The sequence below is a fragment of the Corvus kubaryi genome, unplaced genomic scaffold (genome assembly GCF_017639235.1).
Source record: "Corvus kubaryi isolate FWS band 111438036 unplaced genomic scaffold, C.kubaryi_AGA036_p1.0 133, whole genome shotgun sequence".
In the NCBI taxonomy this organism is placed as follows: domain Eukaryota; kingdom Metazoa; phylum Chordata; class Aves; order Passeriformes; family Corvidae; genus Corvus; species Corvus kubaryi.
In genome coordinates, this window is record NW_024580667.1 from 15,483,211 (window position 1) to 15,507,006 (window position 23,796).

Below are 23,796 nucleotides of genomic sequence, written 5' to 3' on the forward strand. Positions count from 1 at the left end.
GAAATCAGTGGGGCTGTTCCTTCTTCGGCTTTGGTTTAAGCTTTAGACTATTGTTACATGCCACCACCTCCTTCTACCTTCATTTAAACTTAAGAGAATCAAAAACAACATTCCCTATCACAGGCCATTTAGTTCAACCACTCAAAAGTTTTCCCATGGGGGATACAGGCGTTATGGCAACCGAGTTTCCAAGGCTCTCCAAGCCTCGTGGTAGTCTACCTTCAGAGATGCAATGATCTCATGTTTCTTAAATTTCTCTGCCTGAAGGAACTGAGACTAAAAACAAATCTATGAAACAAACCAATGTGACTGAAATAGAGCAGAATGACATACTTTATCTAAGCTATTTTTAGAGAAATGCATTAAAACCCTCAATTCTTGTTAAAAATATTTTTCTTTCACATTTTTTTCCTTTTTTTTCTTTAGCAATTGCAGGTTGTTGCTATCCTCCTTCTTTCAAAGCAATTTACATCTAAGTGAATTAAGGAAATAACATGTTATTCCTCACCAGCATTCTCATCCTAGAAGAAACACAAACAAAATGCAGAACTACTTCTTTGTGAAAGCAGTCCGCATTGTTCCTATATGATGCATTAGCACACAAAGCTTACATAAGTGCTTCATTTACTGAATTAGACATCCACCTAGCATGGCAAACAATATAGTCTTAACTAAAAAGGTATTAACAAAAGAAGGCTGGCCAAGGGAGATGTGCATTATCTTTGATCCCTGAAGCAATCTGAGAACAGCCAGCATGCCTCACCAGGTAACCAGCACAGTCTTCTGAGTCTCATTTGCCAAATTTCACCATGCAGCCTGGCCATTAAAAAAAAAAAAAAAAAACATTAAAAGGGGTTTTTCCCATCCCAGTGCAGGTGTTGCCTGGCCCCAGAACTCCAGGCTGGACTCTTTCCACACTACTTATCAAAAAAGGGACCACACGGGCCAGCTCACGGCTCACTACATCCACCACTTGTATGCTCCTCCTCCTCCTCCACACTGATGGCACAATGGCTGTGTGAGCCCCAGGGGGGCAGAGGGACAGACAGGGAGACACGGCCAAGATAGTCAGTGCAAAGCATGAGAAAACATCACCTTACCTGCACTCTGCTAAGGCTAGACAGAGTAACAGCAACGAACCACTCACCCTATACCAGATCAGCTTTCTCCAAGTGTTCAAGTGAGCAAAGCTCTGCGGTCAGTAAAAAACCTAGGGCTGTCTCCTATCAATCTAAGGCAAAGCTCCAACTATAAAAGGTTCTCAACTGTCAGCAAGAGGCACTTACACTTACAATTTACATAAAACTTCCATTTAGAGGAAAAAAATATTGGGCATTCTGTTTATCTGTAGAAAAGTCTAGACAAATTCAATTCTTATTTTATATGATAATATTACTGAATAGCTCTTTTATAATATATATCCCTCAACGCTCATGCCTGTTCCTCTCCATGAAAATCTTTAGTAAGGGGCAAAAGCTTCATACAATTTGATAAGAAATCAGAGTATCCCTGGAAGCGTTCAAAAGATGTGTGGATGTGGCACTCAGGGATATAGTTGGACTCAATGATCTTAGAGACTCATCCCAACCTTAATGATCGCATGAATCTATTATATGTTGCCCTTATGCACTATTCATATGTTAGTTCTTCTGAACTTTTATCTGCAAAAACCCAAAAAAGCCTACTCATAGGGGAAAATTACAGTCTTAAACTCTGCAGTTATTGACACTTATTTTACGTACGTATCCTATTCAGCGAAGGCAAGATTCTCCTTGAATCTTGGAAACAAAAGGCATGTCCAAAAATAAAAATCATAATTTCTCAAGAGGTATTCCTTATAAATAGATATATTCTTTCTTGTTTTCTTTTTCTTTTTTTTTTTTTCTTTTTTTTTTTGGTGGAAATTTTGTCACAGTCACAACATTCTTGTACTACTCAGTAAATGAGGTTTAAAACTGGAGAAAACCAACAGCAAACAGCTTTAATGTAAACTCTGCTATGGAAGTATACCATGAAGTTAATTAAATCACAGATCTGTAACCTTTATTAAAAACAGATTCTTCTGAAAATGCACACTCTGTTATAGACATCCTGCTACCCTGCTGGACGAAGCACTAAAAAGTCTCAGGAATTTTATAATAAAAACAAAATATGAAATAGAAAGAACAGAATAAATATAATTAAGTACATTAGCAAAAGGTGTCTTTTTTTTTTTTCTATATACACCTAATTTTTTATTTTTAAAATGTATAGCTGAAACATTAAAGGTTTACAACCTTCATGAACTACTTTTTTTTCTGGCCTTTTACCTTGGGAAACAAAAGCTAGGGGAGCTTCAACAAAAGTCTAGAAAGTAATTATGAAAATGCAAATTTGCAAAACTGAAATTCACATTTATTTGTATTTTGTAGAAATAAATAAACCAAGTAAGTCAGACACATTTCTTATTTCTGACAATAAATCTCTTACCAGTTTGTGGGGGTTTTGGTTTGGTTTGGTTTTAAAACAGTGGAGTATCTCTCCATTGTACCCATCAAACAGTGGTCTCCCAGCAATGGTAGCCTGAGGTTTCTAATCCAGTCAAGGAAGAACCCTTCCTTAAATCTTAAGGGGGGAAGAAAACTGCAAAAATAACAAACTAGCAATTTTTTAATACAGTGTTATATAAACTTTTACATAATTCACCACACTGCTGAATAGAAAACGTTATGTGAAAGGAATCATCACTTTCAATAGCTTATGATCAGCCTTTCTACACAACAAACCATCCTAACACAGTTGTCCTAAAAAACATGCTTCAGATATCGTTAAGTCTGAACCAGAAAACAGATGCTTAAAAATAACTTTTGCACTTCTAACCTTTTAGACTGCATCGTTCAATTATGCATGCTTTTCTGAATATCAGTCTGGAAATAAAATAGAGCTCTAAGTATTACCCAGAAGGAAAATAAAATATTAAAAAAAAGGGAGAGAATAACACATCCTGCAGGCACAAAGAGGATGTGGCTCCCGTAAGGCTGCAGCCCAGCGCCGCCCGGCAGCACGCCAGGAAGAGAGCACGTGCATTGGAAAAGAGTTGCATGATGGGCAATAGTAATGCAAGAGTTAAATGTTACAAAACTACTTTTTCCAGTCATCCTCAGACGAAGTAAACACATCAAGAGGGAAATGGAGAGCAAAATAGGACACTGCTAATGGAATTTCAGTGGTCTTTATTTCTAGTCTTCAAAATAAACAAGAGCAGAAGTGAGAGATCTGCAAAACAGTGAGCAGCTGGAGGACAGGCATAAAGCTATGATTGATCAAAACCTCTCCAAAACATATTTACTAAGGTAACAGGAACAGAACTCAATATCCTGCAGCAATATTCAGAGTAGATGGGGAAAAAAGGAAGGATTCTTAAAGCTTTTTTAAATTACTGCAACCACATCATGAGAAACATCTACAAATAAACAATCACATACAATGTCTAAAGAAAATATTAAAAAATGTCTCTCTTATCACATTATAATACAACAGGGATCTCAGTGCTGACACGGAGACAAAAGTCAACACCAATGCAACTTTGTCACTGTTAAACGAAATTTCAAGTGTGCATTGTTAGGGCTTGAGGGAGGAATTAAGCCAGTTGGGCACACTCCCACTGACACAAAAGAGGCAAACCTTCAATATACAATCCTACCATCAAATATCATATTTCTTCTGTCTTAGTCCACAAAGCCAAGCTGCATGTAGACAGCAGCTACTGAAAACAGTTGGGAAAACCTACAGAACCACTGACTGAACTCCAGAAATGAGAACATTTTCAGTCACGCAATAGTGCTTTTTAGAAAAATTGGAGCAAAGAGATACATCCTAAGGGGGCAAGTATTTAAACTGCTGTTTGTTTATATCCCTAAATTCCTAAGTTAGAGAATCTCTTTTTGTGACCTTAAACAGTGAGGAGTCACTACACAATCAACTGTGCATAGGGGGTGGGGAGGTATTACTCAGCAGACATCACACTGAAAGATAAGGTGGCCTCCAAATTTGTATCTTACTCATAATTACTTATGTTACAGAAATCACTGTACATGCCTCACATGGAAACAATCTGCCTGTTGCACCTGCAATGCAAGTTTAAATTTGGTACATGTCAGAGTTTTCTACTGATGATGCTCAATTTCTTGGGTTCAGAATATGCAGTACAGAAAAAAATACCAGAGATGCACAGATGCACAGAAGTGTAAAGAAAAAGAGAATATGGGAGTATCACCCAATGTAGGACATGCCTGCCTCAAAAGAAAACAAAAAACAAAAAGTCCCCACACCAAAACACTAAAAAAGTCATCCAAAAAAGTCATCCTTAAACACCAGGTATCTTCAGTCTTGTCTACATCAAGAGTTGCTGCTATGCAAGGAGGAAAACACTCAAACTTGATTGGTGCACACAGGTGGATGGCATTTTTTAAGCATGTCTCTACACAGGAATGCAAAAAACACTAACACAAGAAGAAAAAACACGCAGTCCATGCCTTGTCACTTAAAGTTATGAATGTTTGTTCCAGTTTCTGAGTGGTTCTTTTGTTTGTTTTTTGTTGGTGTTTTTAGGGGGATTTTTTGTTTTGTTTTTTTGTTCTTGTTGGGTTTTTTCCCTGGTTTGACTTTGTTTGGAATAGGCAATGCCAGTGTATTTTCAACTAATTTGAAATGAAGGGGAGTCTGTATGGGAGGCCTAACAAAAGCGCTTGCATAATACAGCAAAACTTCCTGAATGCCCACAGTCATTGTTTGAATTCGGAAGCAAAAAGGGAACTGCCATCTTCTCCTGCCAAAGGCTCAAAATTACACATTCAGATTCCAGCAGAAGACTTGCAAGAGTTTAACAGAAATAATGATAGCCTGTTCATCAAATGGCTGCCAGGTACAAAGGCTTTATATACCTCTTATTCCCACTGTCTGAATGATGCTTTTAGAAAGAAAAAAAAGTCATTTGCTTTGTACAGACTTTACAGTCCCCAGGCTTTTCTTTTTTTTCCTCTATTCTCTTCCCCCCAGGAAAAAGAGTCTGCATAAAAGAAAAAGAATTCTCAGTTCTAGAGTTACTGGTCAGATTTTCCTGTGCATAGGTGGAATTTACTGTAGTAGTAACTCCCTTTCATCAGCATCATATCTGATTTGGTGTTATTTCAAACTTGATACATGTTAGTGGTTTTGGTCTGTCATATGAAGTGACAGTAATGCTTCTGCAGAGCAGTTTTCTTTGGATTTTTTTTTTTTATTTAATCCTTGCACTTTTCAACAGATAGCTTTCAAAAGTATAAAAAATATATATTAGGTAAAGCTTAAACTTGCTTACACATAAGCAAAAAAATAGCTGTAAGTAAAGATTTGGTTCTAACTGACTACTTTAAAAATAATTACCTGGATAACCTCACAAAATGCTTCCCAGAAAACACTTTTTACATGTAGGCAAAAAAATGCAGTCTCTTTTTTAATATAATCTCTCTTGACTATTTACAACTCTTATGGTTACTCTCATTCATATTGTATTAAATTCAGATTAACAACCTAGGCATCTCAACAAATCTCTTCGAATCACAGGATGGCTTGCTGAAGCTGCTAAATGCCTTAAAAAATCAGGCATAAAAGTTAATAAAAGTATGAAGAGAAGCAACAAATGCAAACACCTAGGGAAAAAAAAACCCAAACCATTAATAAAAGGTGACTGGATAGTAAGGTAGATAACACACAATTATCACCACAACAGCCTCTGTACTCATGTCTCAAGAAAAACTATCATCTGCATTGCAGTGCTCTTGAAACTTATTTTTCTCTTAGTATATCTGATTCCACCATTTTGGTCAGGTTTAATTCTGTTTCATTGGTGTGCTGTATAATTAACAGCCAAGCAACATGATTTTCCTGCAGAATCCCAACCTGTAAGACAAGACATTTCAGATGTGTTTTCAGCTGCCTTAGTATGGAGATATAAACTGGTGAGTTCCAAGCTTCATTACACATACTCACTTTTTGAAATGCAAGTTATGGTGAATAACCACCATATAAACACACTCTTAGAGGTGATCATGAGCTGCTGAAAGCTGCTCCAAACCTACAGTGCAGGTGGCAAGTATAGATGCAATTGGGGATTCCTACATCAGGGAGCATGGAAGAACTGCTGAAAGGGATACAGAATGATGCATCCTTGGGAAGTCAGCTCCTTCCCAGCTGACCAGCTACAGGAGATGCTGGGACAGACACAGTCCTTGGCAAGAGTCTCAGCTCCTGAGCTTCTTAGCAAGTGATGGCACAATGTTGTATGAAGTTTATATTTTTATATGCAAAGAAAGATTGGTCATACCTGAATCATTACATAATCTATTAATACTACTTCTTATTGGGAGATGCAAAAATAATAGCATTGAATTCTGATGATAAAGTTCGTCTCTAACAATAAAAGGAACAAACAACAAAAAGTCTGCATTAGGAAAACAACAGAGGGATAGCTATTTCAGCTTTCCTCAACATGAATTGTGGCAGATACTGTCATCCAGGCACCAACCAGAGTCTGTATTTATAAAGTTAAACACAGACTAGACAGCCATTATCTTCACTGACTTCCTTATTTGAGAGGCTGGTTTTGAGTAAGGGCAATGAAACAGAAATAAATCTGGATGGAGTTTCAAATACCTTTGGACAACAAAGGTAAAGATCGATCCCTGACAAGACAGAAAGCATTACCTTATTCTTAGGTCTTTCTTACACTCATACACACACTTTAACTTCAAAACCTAATTATTTTACAAGGACCCAGCACAGCTTGGAGACAGGCTTGCCACAAAACACAGAAAATTGCAAAACCTTGCGGGAAACAAACCCAGTAACGGAGTCAAGCAAGGCAACAGCATTCCATTACATCACACACTCTTTGGAGGCCCCTCAGTGCTTTTGTAACAAAATAGGCTTAAAGAACAAAGGATACAGCGCCAGCTGCACCAGACTCCCAGCAAGTTGGTTTAGCCCTGGTCCCAAAAGCTTATGATCTTTTCTTAACTTTCATAACAGTATTCAGAACTCAAAGAACATTTTGTCATTAGTAACAAAGCTGGTGCCTCCTGGTTCCTTCAGGATAAAAAATGACACTGAAATTTAAATTCATTATTTCTAGTAAGGACCTCACTTTGGTTTTGTTCCTCCCTTCCTAGATCTTCTTCATAGAAGCTGAAGAAAAAGCTTCTTGTCTTAGTTACTGTTACTTGCAGCTATATAGCAAGAAGAGGAAGAAAGGTTGAACGTCTCTTTCTAGAGCAGGTGAACACTATTTGCTTCTTCCCCTGCAAAGATGAGAAAATAAGTTACACTAATATTTTTTCAGACTTCTGGTTTCTTTGAAGCATAGGGAAATTACACACTGCTGCTGTCCCATAACTAAGAAAAAAAAAAAACAAATAACCCAAGCCAACCAAAAAAAATCTCCATGGGGGGGAAAAAAAAATCATTGCCAAGCAATCAGCAAGACTCCAATGCTATGCAAGAAACAAAGCAGAATTCAAAAGAAAGGATCTCAAACCCCTTTCACCCTGAACTGGCATATAAAACCTCCAGGGACCTACAGATTGATTTGCAGGCAGGTTCAAAGTCTGAGCAGTGGGACTGATCTCTGGCAGAAAAAGAAGCACCACTGACTATATTTTAAACACTGCTTTTACTCTTCACTGGTGTGCCTTCATGGATAACTTCAATATAGATGTATAAGTATATAATATAAACATTTTTGTTATTTTTAAATATATGAAAAACTAATGTATTTTTCTAAGAATAAAAGACCGTAAAACAAACATCGGGTATTTGCAGAAGGATCGTGTAAATGTATTATCCAAATGCTGTTCTCATCACATGAACATACTTGCTTTCTTTTGGAGTTCCCAAGAGTTTTGCCTAACAAAACAAGTCAAGGAAAGAAAAAGGATGATTCTTCACTGTTAAAACGTGGGTATTTTTGCTGAAAGTGCACACAAGAAAGATAATAACTAGCTGACTCTAAGAAAACTGCCAAGGTTTTCTGCAGTATGTTACCGATATGTTCAAAATGTTCCCATTAAGACACGAATTTTTTTCTTTCCAACAATTTTTCATTTTACTATGAAACAATCAAGCATCTTCAGGTATTTTCTCTTTTATAGAAAGGGAGAGTACAATCAAATGGTTGAGCATCTCAGTAATCACAAAGGAAATTGGTACTTAACATGAATTCAGATCTCTTGATGCCTCACCCTATCCTTTATGAAGTGTACATTCACTTTGTGGAAAACACAGCTAGAATTAAAATATTTCATAGCAGATGCAAATCATTCCAATAACCTGAGGAAGTTGTGGTACAGTCTTAAACACAGTGCAAATATACTCCTATTATAACTCACCCCAGTTTCAGTCTCCTCATACAACCCCTTGCAGTAGCACAATGTAATACAGGCATTCTCACCTCAACAGGTCTTTTTCATTCTTATTCTTGTCTTTCATTATGCAGTGCCAACCATGCTGCAAGTAATTCACCAAACAAAACTGCAGATAAATTTAGCCTGCTATTATTAAAATATAATCTTCATTTTATTTTCTAATTACCATCCCTCCCATCTTCTGCAGAGCCCTGACTGCTCACATGAAGCTTGGCAGTTCCCAAACCATTAGAATGTTTTAGACCAAAGCCTGTTATCACATATGATCAAGTATTTACACACAAACACTTCATTGAAAATATTTAGCAGATTAATTTCTCACAAATACTGAGGAATAGGATACTATGCAAGAGGGAGAGCTGCAAATCTCTTAAGATTTCTTCTGCTGTTACTTGAATTTTTTTTTTTCACAGAATCATAGAATCAATGAAGTTGGAAAAGACCTCTGAGATCAAGTCTGACTTTTGAGCCAACACCCCCCTGTCAACCAGACCATGGCACTGAGTGCTGAGCCCAGTCTTTTCTTAAACACCTCCAGGGACGGTGACTCCACCACTGGGCAGTCCATTCCAGCATCTAATCACTCTTTCTGTGGAGAAATCCTTCACAAACCTCCTTCAACCTAAAGCTCCTCTGGCGTAGCTTAACACTATGTCCTCTTGTCCCGTTGCTGGTTGCCTGGGAGAAGAGGCCAATGCCCACCTAGGTACAACCTGCTTTCAGGTGGTTGTAGAGAGTGGTAAGGTCTCCCCTGAGCCTCCTGTTCTCCAGGCTAACCACCCCAGGTTCCTCAGCCACTCCTCATAGGCCATATGCTCCAGACCCTTCCCCAGCTCCGTTACCCTTCTCTGGACTTGCTCCAGCACCTCAGTGTCCTCCCTGGAGTGAGGCGCCCAGAACTGGACATAGGACTTGGGGTGTGGTACAGGGGAAGAATCACTTCCCTAGTCGTGCTGGCCACTATTTCTGATCCAAGTCAGGATGGAATTGGCCTTCTTGGCCACCTGGTTACACCCTGGCTCATGTTCAGCTGCTGTTGATCAGCACCCTCAGGTCCTTCTCTGCTGGGCCACTTTCTAGCCACTCTGATCCAGCCTGTAGCACTGAAGGGGGCTCCTGTGGTCAAAGGGTAGGACCCAGCGCTTGGTCTTGTTGCACCTCATACCATTGGTCTTGTCCTACCTATCCAGCTTGTTCAAGTCCCTCTCTGCAGAGCCCTCCTACCCTCCGGCAGATCGACACTCTGACCCAACTTGGTATCGTCCGTGAATTTGCTATGCTAGACTCGATCCTCTTATCCAGATCATCAAGAAAGACTCTAAGCAGGAATGGGCCCAACACTGATCCCTGGGGGACACCAAAACTGACCAGATGCCGACTGGGTACAGCACCATTCACCACCACCCTTTGGGGCTGGTCGTCCAGCCAGTTCTTAACCCAACAAGAAGTGCACCTGTCCAAGCCGTGGGCTTCCAGCTTTTCCAGGAGCATGCCGGAGTACTGCTGAGGATGAAGGCATAAATCAAAGTGATGCTAAAAAAATCTATAAAACAATCATTTTCATACACCTCCCTGTTCTCAGGATGTTTGTTTTTACTAAGCATAAATAATATTCTAATTTATCACTGTGTTATGGAATGCCCCTTGTCCTTCCTCTGCCGATGCAAACTGATAATGAACAAGATGCGAACGGTGTGAGTGGCAGTCAGAAGAAAAGAGCCCAATCTACAGCATAGGAGGATGCGCAAGAGGAGCAGATTTATAAACACAGGCTAGATGGTAGCATTGGAAATAAAAAAAGCCAAGGACCAATAACAGAAAAATAACTCACTACCTGGGAAGCACTGCAGTTAACTGTATTATTTGTATTTACTCGCAGACTGCGAGAGGAACAGATAGGTAATCAAGATGATGAATCTAGGCAAGCAACTAGGGAGGAGGACTGAAAAATAAAGTTTCCAAATATTTTTAACAGTAACAAAGAATACTTGTTCTTTGCTTGACATTCTTGGTTAAGCAAAATTCTTGGGACCTCCAAAAGAAAGCAAGCATATTCCCATTATGGGAACATTATTTGGTTAATACATTTGCATTCCAAAATGCCAGCAGCCTTCTGCTCTGTCCTTTTACCACAACTGACTGGTGTCCCATCATTAGAGATCTGCCACGTTTCAGAAGGCAGCAAAACTTGAACCTAACATTTCATATCTCACAAGACCCCAACTCAGATAAACATTCCAATAGCAACTAATTTGGTATGCATATTTAAAGTTTTAATAAATTATTGCTTTACTTGAGGTCCTCCATTTCATATAAGGAACTTCTAATCAATGTTTTTCTCTGAATGCCTTTGAAATTTACTCTTTTTTTTAAATGCTTTTATACCATTATTTTCCACAGTCCCACACTATTTAAGAAGGTTTCTTTGAAATCTCTCAACTTTTGATTAGATGCCTTTCATCACATGTAATTCTCTTTAAAATTTCGCATACTTCTCAGGCTTTATAATATAAACTCTTTAGGTTTAAAATCTTTGCCCAGTGAAAATAACTTTCTTTTTTGTATTTTCTAACAATCCTTTGTGCAACATAAAAATACTGTAAAACATGCAATCCTGCACATTAAATATGACAAAGGAACAAGACCTTATCAATGTATATAAGTATCTGAAGGGGGGCATGCCAAGAGGATGGAGCCAAGCTCTTCTTGGTGGTGCCAGGCAATAGGACAAGAGGCAATGGGTAGAAACTAGAACACAGGAAATTCCACATGAATGTAAAACTTCTTTACTGTGTAAGTGACCGAGCGCTGGAACAGGTTGCCCAGAGAGGTTGTGGAGTCTCCCTCACTGGAGATATTCAAGCACTGTCTGGATGCAATCCTGCGCCATGTGCTCTGGGATGACCCTGCTTGAGCAGGGAAGTAGGACCCTATTTGTATATGCACAACTCATGAAAAACACAAGTTTGATTTCTACTTAATGACAACACTGCTGGACCTACAGCAATGGTCTAGATATGAACAAGCAATGAGTGTCATTCTCAAGAGGGTAAGTATAATAATGTGAAATAAAAGACTGCACTAACTGATATTTTAAAACAGTCATCTAAAGGGTAAATTTCCAGAGGAAACAGGTATTATATTAATGTAACAGGAAACTAGATTAGAAGGTTCAATCTCCATAATTACCAAAGGAAGGAACTAACAAATTTCTATTTCTATGTTTCTATACAAGAATATTCATTAACAGTAGATTAAAATGCATTCCTGTAGAGGATTCTTTGTTATAGAGCCTACCTGCATAAGGGAAGACCATTGATTGTAAGGAGTAACTCAGAGAAAGAAAAGTATATTATCTAACATACCTGCTTAAAAATTTTTAACTTTTTTTTTTTTTTTTTTTTTTTTTTGGTTGGGGCGGGGGTGGGGGGGTGTCTGTAAAAGACGCCTTAGAAGAAGGATCCAGGAAAAAAACAACTGTTTGATGATTCTGTGAATCCATTATACCAACCAAACTGCCCCACAAACTACAAATTAAAGAAAATAAATACTCAGTATTACAGCAGTCATTTGTATTTTAGTAGTGACAACCAGTGACTTTAAATTGGAACAGTTAGGGTGAAATCTACTACACAGAAGGAATAGCTCACAACAGTGGCAGAAAACTAGGTTTGGCATTTTGAGTAACAGTCTTTGATGAAGCCAACTGGAATTGGCTGGAGTCAATTATTTGAATTTTTTTTTCCCTCTCACCAAAAAGGTTTTCACCTGGTCTGTTCTTCCGGGGAAAATACCTGCTGGCTGACATTGGAATCTAGCAAACATCCATCAAAATAATACCAAGAAAATCTGAGAGACAAAAATATTGATTAAATAAACACCCGTAACAACATGAAGCAATTATTTAGTACCCTAGGTATATCAGTATGCATTTTATTCTTAGCATGTTTAACTAAGGTCTGCAGGACATCTGGCAAGCCTTACACAAAGGAGTAAAAGTGAAATGTGGCTTTTAGGTTGTTTTTTAGGGGTTAAGGGCTTTTTGCTTGAGAGACAATGTATGCTTTTAAACCTCAGCTTAGGTATTTTTCCTATGATTCTAGGAAATGATTCAGCAGTTGAGCTGATTTACTAATGAACCAAATGAATGCTATAGGGATGCACCAAATGAAAAGAAGAAAATAGGAATCATTAATTTTGTAAAGCAATAAAATCTTGGTGGAAAGAACAGCAGAAATTAAGAATCAAAAGTATTTTCAGTTCAGAGTTATTGCAGCATTATTTTAGATCTTAATAATGATAATTTGGTGATAATTTGGAATTTACCTTTAAAGCTTAAGATCCTGGATTACAAAAAATTATATCATGGCCACTTTTTTTTTTTTCTTTTATTTCCCAAGTCTTTTAACTGGGAAAAAGTACTTCATTTATTTCATGTCTGAGATGGGAGCAAATTCATGAAAGGACAGTTATTTCCCATTTCTGAAATATATGGGAATCAGGCCTCATCATGCAGCTCATATGATACAACTTTTATTTTCCTATCCAAAAATAACTCTGCTATTAAACAAAATGAGGTTTTCAATTTCTAAAGAAGATGTCACAATTGGAGATTAGTAAATTGTAGGAAATACTGCAACATTTTTCTCTCCAGCCTATAGTGACGTTACAAAAATCAATGTTTGTACATAACAAGCTCTTCCATTCAGCAAATAGCTTAAGATAGATTTCAGACAGTTTACTACATTTATGAAAGATAATTTTAGTCATGATACTGTGATTTGTAGACAAATCTTGACTGACAACTCAACTGCCAGATTTCACAACTAAAAGTTCAGAGAGTTTCTGCATTTTCAGTGATGTACATTTCTTGTGATTCATCACACAAAGACTATGAGAAACAGAAAGGAGGGGAGATCACTGATGTTTCTTAGACAAAAATGCCCCAGAAAAAACCCAAACTAAACTAAAAGACTGCAAAAACAAAAACCAAGACAAAACCAAACAATTAAAGAAAACAGAATTACTCTTGTCAGAGCTACCCTGACAGCTCATCACATAGGGCTGGTCTTGCTTCCTCAGTACAGCTCCTCAGCTGTAGCTATGCCAGGCTCATGAACCACAGTTCTGGCACAAACACCAGCATCACTGATTTTCACCTTCCAATATCACAGGATCAAGATCTTCCTTGTCTTACCAGTAACCAGCTGTAAACCAAATGCAAGGCTGTCGTCAAAGCAGAAAGTTTTGTGCTTGCAGATCTGCAAATCACCCTCTTAATAGCAGTGGAAGACTGCCAGTCCTGAGCTGCATAAATAATGGAACTAGAACTCGCCAAACTGAGAAATGAGAAATAACAAGGCTGGCTATACAACTGAAGATGGGATATGGAAGACAATATGAGAGCTTTGACAATAAGAATAACTTTGTAAGCCAAGCCTTATTCAATTTCTTTCTTAAGAAATTATAATATTCTCAAGATAACTTGCACTTTCAGAGCTACAAATCTACAAATGTCCTTAAAGGGAACACCCACACATTGTCACCCTTAAAAGGAACTGCCACAGCAAGTGTCAGGTAGAAAATAAAGCACTGTATTTACTAGAAACAAACTTAAAGACAGTGAACCTCACATCATGAAAAAGTAAGACAGCTTGAACAGAAATCCTCAAATTTCTAACAGAATATGAATTCCTAAGAGAGCATTTAGAAACCTCAGGGGGACTCCTGAAGTTCATCCTGTCTTATGTACCATCACGAAAAAGATCCAAAAGCTACAACACGTGCTTCCATGTGCAAAAACCCAACATATGTGCCCAGCAGAGCAAAACAAAACCATCCCAAAGGATGCAGACATTTTAAACACAAAGCATGGGCACCAGCTGACCTCACTGACAGCTTCTCTGCTCTCACCCTGAGCTCCATCATCATTTCCTCACTGTCTCATTCTCTTCAGACTGCTTTTGCAGCAAGTGGACAAAGGAATGCTACATAATCCATGTACATTTTGTTCACACATTGTTAATGCAGCCTTGTACATCTGCCCAGACCTTCAGAAGGGAATACTCTAAACAAATCAATGTAACGTGCAAAATATAACCAGCCCTGTTGCCTGCCTTGTGCTTTCCTTTTAAGACCAGCACATTGCCAGGTTTGCATCTCAGTAGCTGGGCAAGACACAGAGCAAGTTCACCAGAGGTAAAGGCTCAACAAGGTAAAGGAAAAATTAAAAACCTCCTCTGTGGTGATCCTGCTTGTTCACAAGGCTGTTCTCTGCAAAGAACCTTGGCTGGCAGCACTCCAGCTCCTGCTCCCTTGCTGTGTGACGAACACCCCAGCGCAGGGCACGGGGCTGAGCCAGCTCAGCCAGCGCCAGGGCCACACGCCAGCCCTGGCTCAGCCATTCAAATCCTTCCTCTCATGAGAGGCCCTCTCGCCTTTGCAGTGCCTGAGATTATCTCAGCCTAAAGAGCACAACTCCTTCAGGTCTGGAAGGTGCTCGTGGTGGTTTTGCAACGTTAAAACCACATTTAAAGTGCTTGGAAAGAAAATAATAACAACAACAACAATCAAAAAGCCTCCCAATGTCTCCAAGCACTTCATGGTTCAGAAGGATTTCTTTGATTAGGCACCTCTAGAGCAATTTGCTCCAGAACTTACTCTTGGGGTCACCAATAAAAACCTCCTACAGATTTTTAGATCTATAGTGGATGGCTATGTCCATTCATGTTAAAAATCTATTGCTTCTTCTACTGACCTCATCCCTTAGGTACAGAAGTTATTGTGAAAGAGTATACTGCAGGTCACTTCTGTCACTACATTAACAGCTTTTCCAATTTCACTGTCAAGACTTTCCCTCTCCCCCCACCTAAATGCTCAGTCCTTCTCTACCACATTAATGAGCAAGCTGGAAAATGGCACACTCTGGCAATTTCAACTGCTTGGGAGGTTTTTTGCCCTCTCTGCACAATAACTTTAAAACCCCCCCCAAAAAACAACAAAGAAATAACAAACCCCCTCCTTTTTGCTTCTTGGAAAACAGGCAAAAAAAATCCTGGTTTTGCAGGTTGGTTTTGGTTTTTTTAAGTCATTCCAATAGCAGCACAGAAGAATAGCTCCTGTTTCCTCTCATTCACATCAAATTTTGAAAGCAGAAAGCACACGTTCAGCTTCTTGATGTTACGATCCACCCTGTGTTCAAACCATTAGCAATGGCTCAGAGGGCCACCAGCACCCTGTTTTCAGACACAAGTGCCTCAAAGTTCTGCTACTTGTGGATAAAGGGCATTGGCTCTATGGAGATTCTTACAGGGTTAGGGTAGGGGGAGTGTTTGCATAGAATTAATGAGGAAATGAGAGGGTTAATAATTTTTTTCCCAATTTTTAATACGGGAAACATACAGAGAAATCCACTATCTAAAAATAAATTGAGGTTTTGAATGCAGCTAGAAAATGCCTATTGGACAGCTGAACATTTCACAATCATTTTTCCTGTTCAGTCACAAGTAGTAATGAGATTAGCTTTTACCTAAACTCTAAACCAAAACAAACACTATATCCATTGTCTGTCCTCTGACTGTTCAAAAAACTGTTCTCTGCCATCTGAACACCTCCTATGGATAAAACTAAGCTTATTTGGCTTCACTGGAAACTGTGCTTCCTCGCATGCCCATACCCAGTGGAAAGCCTCATGCCACAGACTGCACAAGGCCTGTGGCTGCTGGGAGCCTTCAGCAAGCACACATCATGTCAGAAGCCCTTAATTCACCAGTAACACAGCTCCCCAGCTCACTGCTGCTTATAACCAAGGCTCTGATAATGTTTCATAACAGGTTATCCCTTTCATAAGAACCTTTGTATTAGTGTAAATGTGCAAGTCTTTAAAATTTCCTCTTCTTTCAGTTCAGTAGGCGCACAGCATGCACATATAGCATAGGCAGCTTCTGGTGTAGTAGTGTGCTTATTCCATAAATAATTATGTATAAACAAAAATATGAATGGAACGTCTCTATAAGTAAAATACACAAGTGTTAAAATGATTGCTTGCATATTAAGCAGAGATAACATGACAAGCAATTTTGGTATTCTCAAGCATATTCCCACAGGGTAAAGAATTATCAGCTACCTTGGGAACACAGTTATTTTTAATGATAGAAAGGTCATTTAACTATCTGACAAACACTTTCAAAGAAATATGTACTTTCAGTAACACTAAAAACTTTAATGAGAATCTAGATCAAGCTGTCCAAATATTTTCATCCAAATATTCACCCCTTCTCCCAAAGTGTGATTCCAAAACCAAACCAAACAGAAAACCAAACCAAACAAAGAAAAAAAAAATAAAATCCACCCCACTCACTCATAAAAACCTACTTGATAACTGCTTATCATATTTCTCCTTTAGAATATGCTAGGGAACAAATGGGAATTTGGAGTTCCTTAATGAGTGTCTTGGCCACTGCACCAAACTGTGCGTGGAGCAAGACTCTTGTTTCCACAGCATGAAATGTATGCAATATTCACAGACAGGAGAAAAAAAAAAAAAAATCTAGCTTTAAACTGTTGAAAATCAGATTTTTCAGTTCACCTACTAAAAGAATTCCTGCACAGTTCTTACTACAGGAGAAAAAAGCTGACTAAAATAGCGGTGCATGCTAATCTAGTTCAATGTTTTATTTCCTTCAGTTTTCAGTAGTGAATAATACTTTTTATTTATTAAAATACCAGGTCAAAAACACATTCAGTAAGTTTTTATGAACTGCTTCACATAACAATATTACAATATTCTGCTTGTATCACCACATAGGTGTTACTGCTACTTATGAGAGAACAGCTACAGATGTAGAGGTGATCCATGAAGATTTTGAAATTAAATAAAACACACATCAGACTACAAGAGAAGACAAAGAGAGGGAGAGAAAGACTAGATTGAATATTCACTGCAGTGAATCATAGGCAACTGACTCTTCCCTATGAATAAGCAAATAACCTGAATGTTCTTTAAATGTTTGGTTTTGTAAAAAACTGGAGGAGTTAAGGCTCTAATAATTTTTGCAGTATGATAAGTCACTTAAAATCCAAGTTTGCAATGGAAGCTTCTATTTAAAAGAGCTATCCATAGATCATATTACTTTTGGTAAGCCTTCAGTGATCTCTCTACAGTACTTACAGTCAATGCAATAATGAACTAGATTATGTCCAAGCACTGAACTACATGCAAAATCCCATCACAATATCTTTGTCTCATTCTCCAAAAACCCTCTCTCCTGACATTGCTTTGTACAAATTTACAGAGCTTCATGCATTAGCAGCAAGCTTGCCAAACAGCTTTGTCCCCTCCAAAGAGCAAGATCCCACCTTGTGACAGATGTCTGACAACCATAAAGAGGTTCAACCACCAGTAAGACTGCAAAGAGCAGACAACTCATCTCTATACTCAAAAAAACCCGTGTAAGTAATTACATCCTTTCTTACTGAATTGCCTAGATTAGCCAGGAATAGTGATTTATAAATTAAGGCAGTTCATCTTAAAGTTGTGTCCAAGGAGTTGCTAAAAGGCATAACTCTTTTACATTACGAAAAAAGTAGAACATCTGATGTAAAATCATCTCAATAAATGTTGCATAATATGAATAGAAAAATATGCTAGCAAATTATTACAATACAGTGCAACTATGCACTTTTAAACAGAATATGACAAGCTGCTTGCAGCAAGATTTACTTTTGACCATTATTTATTTCTGAATTCCCCAAGTCAGTTTTACAGCAGTCCTTTTCCAGGATGTGCTATAGGTATGAGACTCCAAATGACATTGGCTTAGCAAATGGATAACTATTTGCAGAATCAAATTATTAAATACTTGCTCAGCATAGGAAAACCTAACAAACACACAAACAGGAAAGAACAAGCAGTGGAAGGAACTAACCACACACTGTAAGGTACCAAGAGTGGAAAACTTAGCCAGGAGCCAGGTATCAAACCTGGCTCTCAGTCCCAAACTGAAAGCATAAACAACTCTGTGTTTACCAGATGCAACTCAGCTTCAGAGGGGAACAGCCAGAAAGAAATACCATTTTGATCAGCAACTGTTCTTTCAAAATAAACACAACGCAATGGGACATGCATGGACCTACAGAGAGACACACAGAACTTCAACCACTGCTGGGCACAAGCAGGCTTTCACCCTGCTCCTTTCCATGTTCATTCCCTCTCTCCTAACAAACACCTAAACAAAGAGTAGCACGAGTTGATGGAGAAAGTAGTACATTTTTTAAAGAATCTATCACACAAAACAAGGTATCAAGTAAAGCTTCACAGCATGTAAGGATGCACCAATCAAAAATTATTTGCAAATCAGAAGAACTACATTTCTCAATGTTAGTAGGTTAATAACTCAAGTTTTCAGCACAAGTTATACTCACCTTCTGTTGGCAAAAAAGTCATTTCTGAAAAGGAAGTATTTGATTATACATCCCTTTGACTGTTTTGGCTTAACTCTCCAGGCAAGTTAAGAGGGTTCAAGTAAAAATCATGCATGAAACACTGAGCGTGTGCGTAAAAGCTGCTTCACTGCAGACGGTATTAATTTACCACATACTTAGTTTTCCAACTTGAAATAGATGGTAAAACACACTGGGATTCTGCACTAGGCACTTTATTTTTCCAAACTAAAGCAAACACACAGCCCTTGGAAGTCATGAGGCTTCTTTTGCTCCCAGGAAGAGCATAAGCAAAGACTTCCCAGCTCTGAGGCATAGCAGGGGAGAACAGCTCTTTGCTCCATCTAATGGTGAAAGGGAATAAGCATCTCCATAAGGTTTCACTTCATACTCGGTAAAGTCAACCCGGGGCAACTCGTGCATTTTTTATGTCATAATGGAGCTCGTTTGGTCTGTGTGGTGATAAGGCATGACATAGGTACACAGAGCTGCAGAGAAGGCAGAGGCACAGACACGTTCCTGCTATCAGATCTCAAAACAGGAGCTATGGCTTTTCTCTATGCTGTTTCTGCTTTCTTCCCCAAGTCTCCAGATCCTGTGCTGGAGCTGGCTGCATGTGTCAGACCTCCTGCCATAGGATGGTGATATGAGGGCAGGCAGTCTGGGGCAGGGCCAACAGGACCAACTTCACACAAAAGTACTGGGCAAGAGGCTGAGCACCTCCTGCTGCCAAGCAGGGCATGATCTGGCAACACGGCACTCTCCCCAAGCCAGCCTGTCCCAGTGACCCCAGCGTCTGTTTGAATCTGCCACCAAGGGCATGGATGGAGGGAGACCAGACTACATGGCTGGCTTCCACCCACAGTTCGATGTTTGGCTAAGCAGACATCATTTTTCTGCTGAAGGACTATCAATGAACTCTTACTCTCCAGGGCTTCCAAGAGCCCTTACACAGGAAAAGAAAGAATCAGGACAATTTCTGTAAGGCCTAAGACCACAATGCTTGCAGGAAACTTCTGAAATGGTGTAGGAGTTCCTAAATACTGTCCCAGTCTGTCTCTTGTGACACCTCATGGTTCTAGCAAGAGGCTCACACGGTACCATCTTCTGGAATCAGGAAGCACCCACAGGTTTAGACAAACCAAATGATGTGTGGTTTGTTCTCACACAGCAGGTACTATGCTGAGCATCAGGGGGACACAACAAGGTGGTTTTGCTCTTCAGCAGGCCATCTGACCAGAGAGCAGAGGGCACTGTCCCTCCACATTCACACCCAGAGCACAAGTGAGTAAATGTTCACACACCAAACACCACCCACTGCTTACTCTAGGACTGTGTTCACATTTCCTTCATAATTCATCAGCTCCTGAACAGACAGCAAAAAATACCTCGTTGGTCCTTTCAGAAAATTAATTAACTTGGAAGTACTAAATTTTGGTGTAAAGATGTTTTCAGTTTTTTATACATCAATGTTCAAGGGAAAAAGACTTTTTAAAAAGTAATTCAGAGTACTCATAGCACTTTAAACAAGCTCAATTTTCAGAAAATAAGGAGGGAAATTTCAGTAGATGGGAATTGGTAGAAAAAAAGAAAAGCCAAACAGAAGCAGAATTCTCTTTTAACCTGAAACAAGACAAAGTGCTGAGTTTTACCCAACATAACCTCTCTTCAAGTCCAGTAATGCAGCACAAGTTAATTCAAATATCTCCTGAAGATAATTGCATCTGTCTGTTAAGACAGTTGGAGCACTCTGCAGGTACAGAAGGTATATTTTATTCTAATTCTGTATTCCATCTAGAAATTTTATAATCTGGTCATCTCCTGGCAATTAATACCTAAATTATATATAGTTTTGTAAAACACTTAATAATTGTATTATTAAAAATAATTGAAACATTATCTCAGCTCATCAAATATTTTGTAGTTTGATTTCTGTGAAAATTTGCATATATATTTTACACATGCTTATATATAAAATCATGTTTACTGCTCTATTCCTGCTATACATTCCAAATTCCACAAACACTTAAGACAACACCTGTAAATATTAACTTGATAAAAGCAAATGCAACAGCTTATCTGAAAATGTTTTCTTGTGCTGAATCTTACTCAAGTTTAAAGGAGGAAAACAAAATCATACTTCACTTCTGTGTTTAGGAAGATGTATGATGCAATGCAAAAACTGTCACATGAGAGCCCTGTGCTACTTTCAATAAAAACATCTGTGACCTGCCACTTATATAGCTCATGTCTTGCTGTGAATGTACTCATCCTCTTTGTTGAGGAGACCTCATCCTCTTATTCCTCCATCTTGGAACATAACACGAAATACTTAACATGAAAAAGTGTGGGTTTTCATTTATTTCATGCACACATCACAGAAGAGAATAATTCATACTCACTTCTTTTAAGTTTCAAAAAAAAAAATATGCCTTAGAAATTTAGCTCTGGGAATGGAGTTAGGTCCTGCATTGATTAGCATTTTCCTTTTCCTAATATGCACTGGTGCTTGTTGGGAGTTTGGCTAACATAAGGAGTAATTATTGCTATGATACCCTTACACAATTAAAACATGTAACTTTTCATCATATTTGGAAAAAACACAACCAAAGGTGAACTTTCACTGTCACTTTGCAATAATCAGTGTTGACTAACTTTATACCGGCTTTCTTTTCCCTCAGAATTACAGAAGCATTTTTTTATAAAGTCTCTAAGTCCATTCTTCATTTAGAAAGACGGCAGCAAACAAGCATACACACAAGGCCCAGAATATGAGAATGTTTTGAATTATGTTCCCATCACTACAGAAATAATGCCACTCAGAAGTATGAGATATATATATTCAGTACCTTGGCATCAGTTTGAATAGCTAAATAGAAATAAAGTAAGTACAAATATCCATTATGAAATGAGAGTCAAGACAGAAAGCTCCTTAGGCATAAGAATAAAGATCCATCACTGCCACACCACAGCGCAAATACCAGGGAAAAAGTCCACATTCAGAAACCAAACATTTCAGGATTCATCTACAAATAGCTAGAATAAATTCCTTCTGATAATAGGTAATCACTAGTTCTTACAGGTCCTATAACGTACTGGTCAAAAGAAGAGCAATGCCATCTGTCTAGAGATGCAGCAATGAGCAAATTAAATTGCTTATTTAGTATCAAAGCCCCTAATGTTCTTCACATAAAAAAGAATTAATATATTCAGAAGTGAGGCCATGCAACTCTTCAGAGAAATTTTCCACATGGCAGGGGCTTTCCACATGGGCAGCCACTTGGCAGGGAAACATTGCTGAGGTCAAAGAATTCACAACTTCACACAGAGGCACATACAAGAAACATGTAACACAGCTTGACCACAGATAGGTAGGACATTTCTACACTTGACAAAGATGAGACCTAATTTGCTAAAGCCAAGTTTTGAAAGCTCTAAAATATATTACTTACCATATAATTCAACTGTAGCAGGTAGAGCTAAAATGTGCACAGAATTTAGGGTATTAAAATGGAAAGTAGTGAACAGTTAAAACATCCTAGATGCGGTAAAATGTTCAAATTAATGACAGAGGCAAGAGAGGTGGGAGGTTTTTGATGCATCTAATGCCTAAAAAAAATATATAATAATTTAAAAATCCTACCAGCTTTGCAACAGCAGAGCTGAAGATTCAATCCCATCAGCAGAGAGGCAAAGGTATCTTCCTCTGTTCTGTACAATGCTTATGTGGAGATGAGATGTACCTGGTTAAATCTGGATGTTCTCTAGCTCATCTTTAACGTTCTTGCTCTACTCGTTCTCTTGTTCTCCTCTACTACTGCCGTAAGTAGTAAAGGCTTCCTCTACCATACAAGCTCTCCAGAGTTAACTTTCCTTTGGTACACTCCTGGCATTAGACACAACTGAATTAACATTAGTGCAGTTACTACTTGTTTCTTTAACCCCTCCTGTCTTGCCTTCCCTCAGGTACACTAATGCTTTTATCTCCCAGCACTTTTATTCTTTGCTTCAAACACTTTCTTAGGAGTTCGAATGTACAACAAAAATTATATTCCTTTTTTTCATTTATCCTAGAGTCACAGATTGGTTTGGGTTGGGAGGGACCTTAAAGATCATCTAGTTCCAATCCCCCTGTCATGGGCAGAGATGACACTCAGTTAGTTCAGGTTGCTCAAAGACCCATTCAACCTGGCTCTGTGGCCAGGTAGGATGCCAGGTTTTTCTTTCTCCACATGTAATACATTCACTATATTCACATCCACATTTACAAAATGTGTTACCTTTTAGTCTCACATTTATTTACCTAATCTTAATATTCAAACTGCACTTAAGAGATTTGTATTAAATAAAAATTCTGTTAAACAGTAGGTTTATGAATTTTAATTTTCTCATTAAAAGAATTTTAGCTGATTGCTTCTCTATTTTCATTTTGGTCTCTTTTTCTCCTGCATGCTCCTTTAAAACATATGACTAAAAAGGATATATAAGCCTAAGAGTCTTCACTCTTAGCTGTGATGTATGCACATGCATTTTTTAAAATAAGTCTCATGTTTTTAAATGAATAGAAGTAAAACCTGAGGGTTTATATCTCAGCAAAGAACAGGTAAAGAAGTAGCAATGAAGGAAGCAGACCATGCAAATCACTGCATTACACAGCATCAAAACAAATGTCTTCTTCATATATGACATTTAAATCCCGAAGTAAAGTATAATTGCATATCCAATGTATCAGCTAAAATCAGGATGTCATATAAGTCTGTCCAATTAGATGACTTACTGTCTAGAAAGGATAGTTCCTTATTCAGCTCTTGGGTAAGCAGCCAACTTAGGACAATGTTTTGCTAAAACAAGTTAACATTTTACTCCATTGTTTCAGTTATAATACTGATGGGTTTAAAATAGATTTCTGTCTACTTTT

General features: G+C 38.3%; 1 protein-coding gene across 5 annotated transcripts in view; it reads right to left on the minus strand.

The window, feature by feature from the left end:
- The window catches only part of FRMPD4 (FERM and PDZ domain containing 4), a 341,898-nt gene that overhangs the window by 243,670 nt on the left and 74,432 nt on the right, over positions 1-23,796 (minus strand). The gene's annotated exons all lie outside the window — the stretch shown is intronic.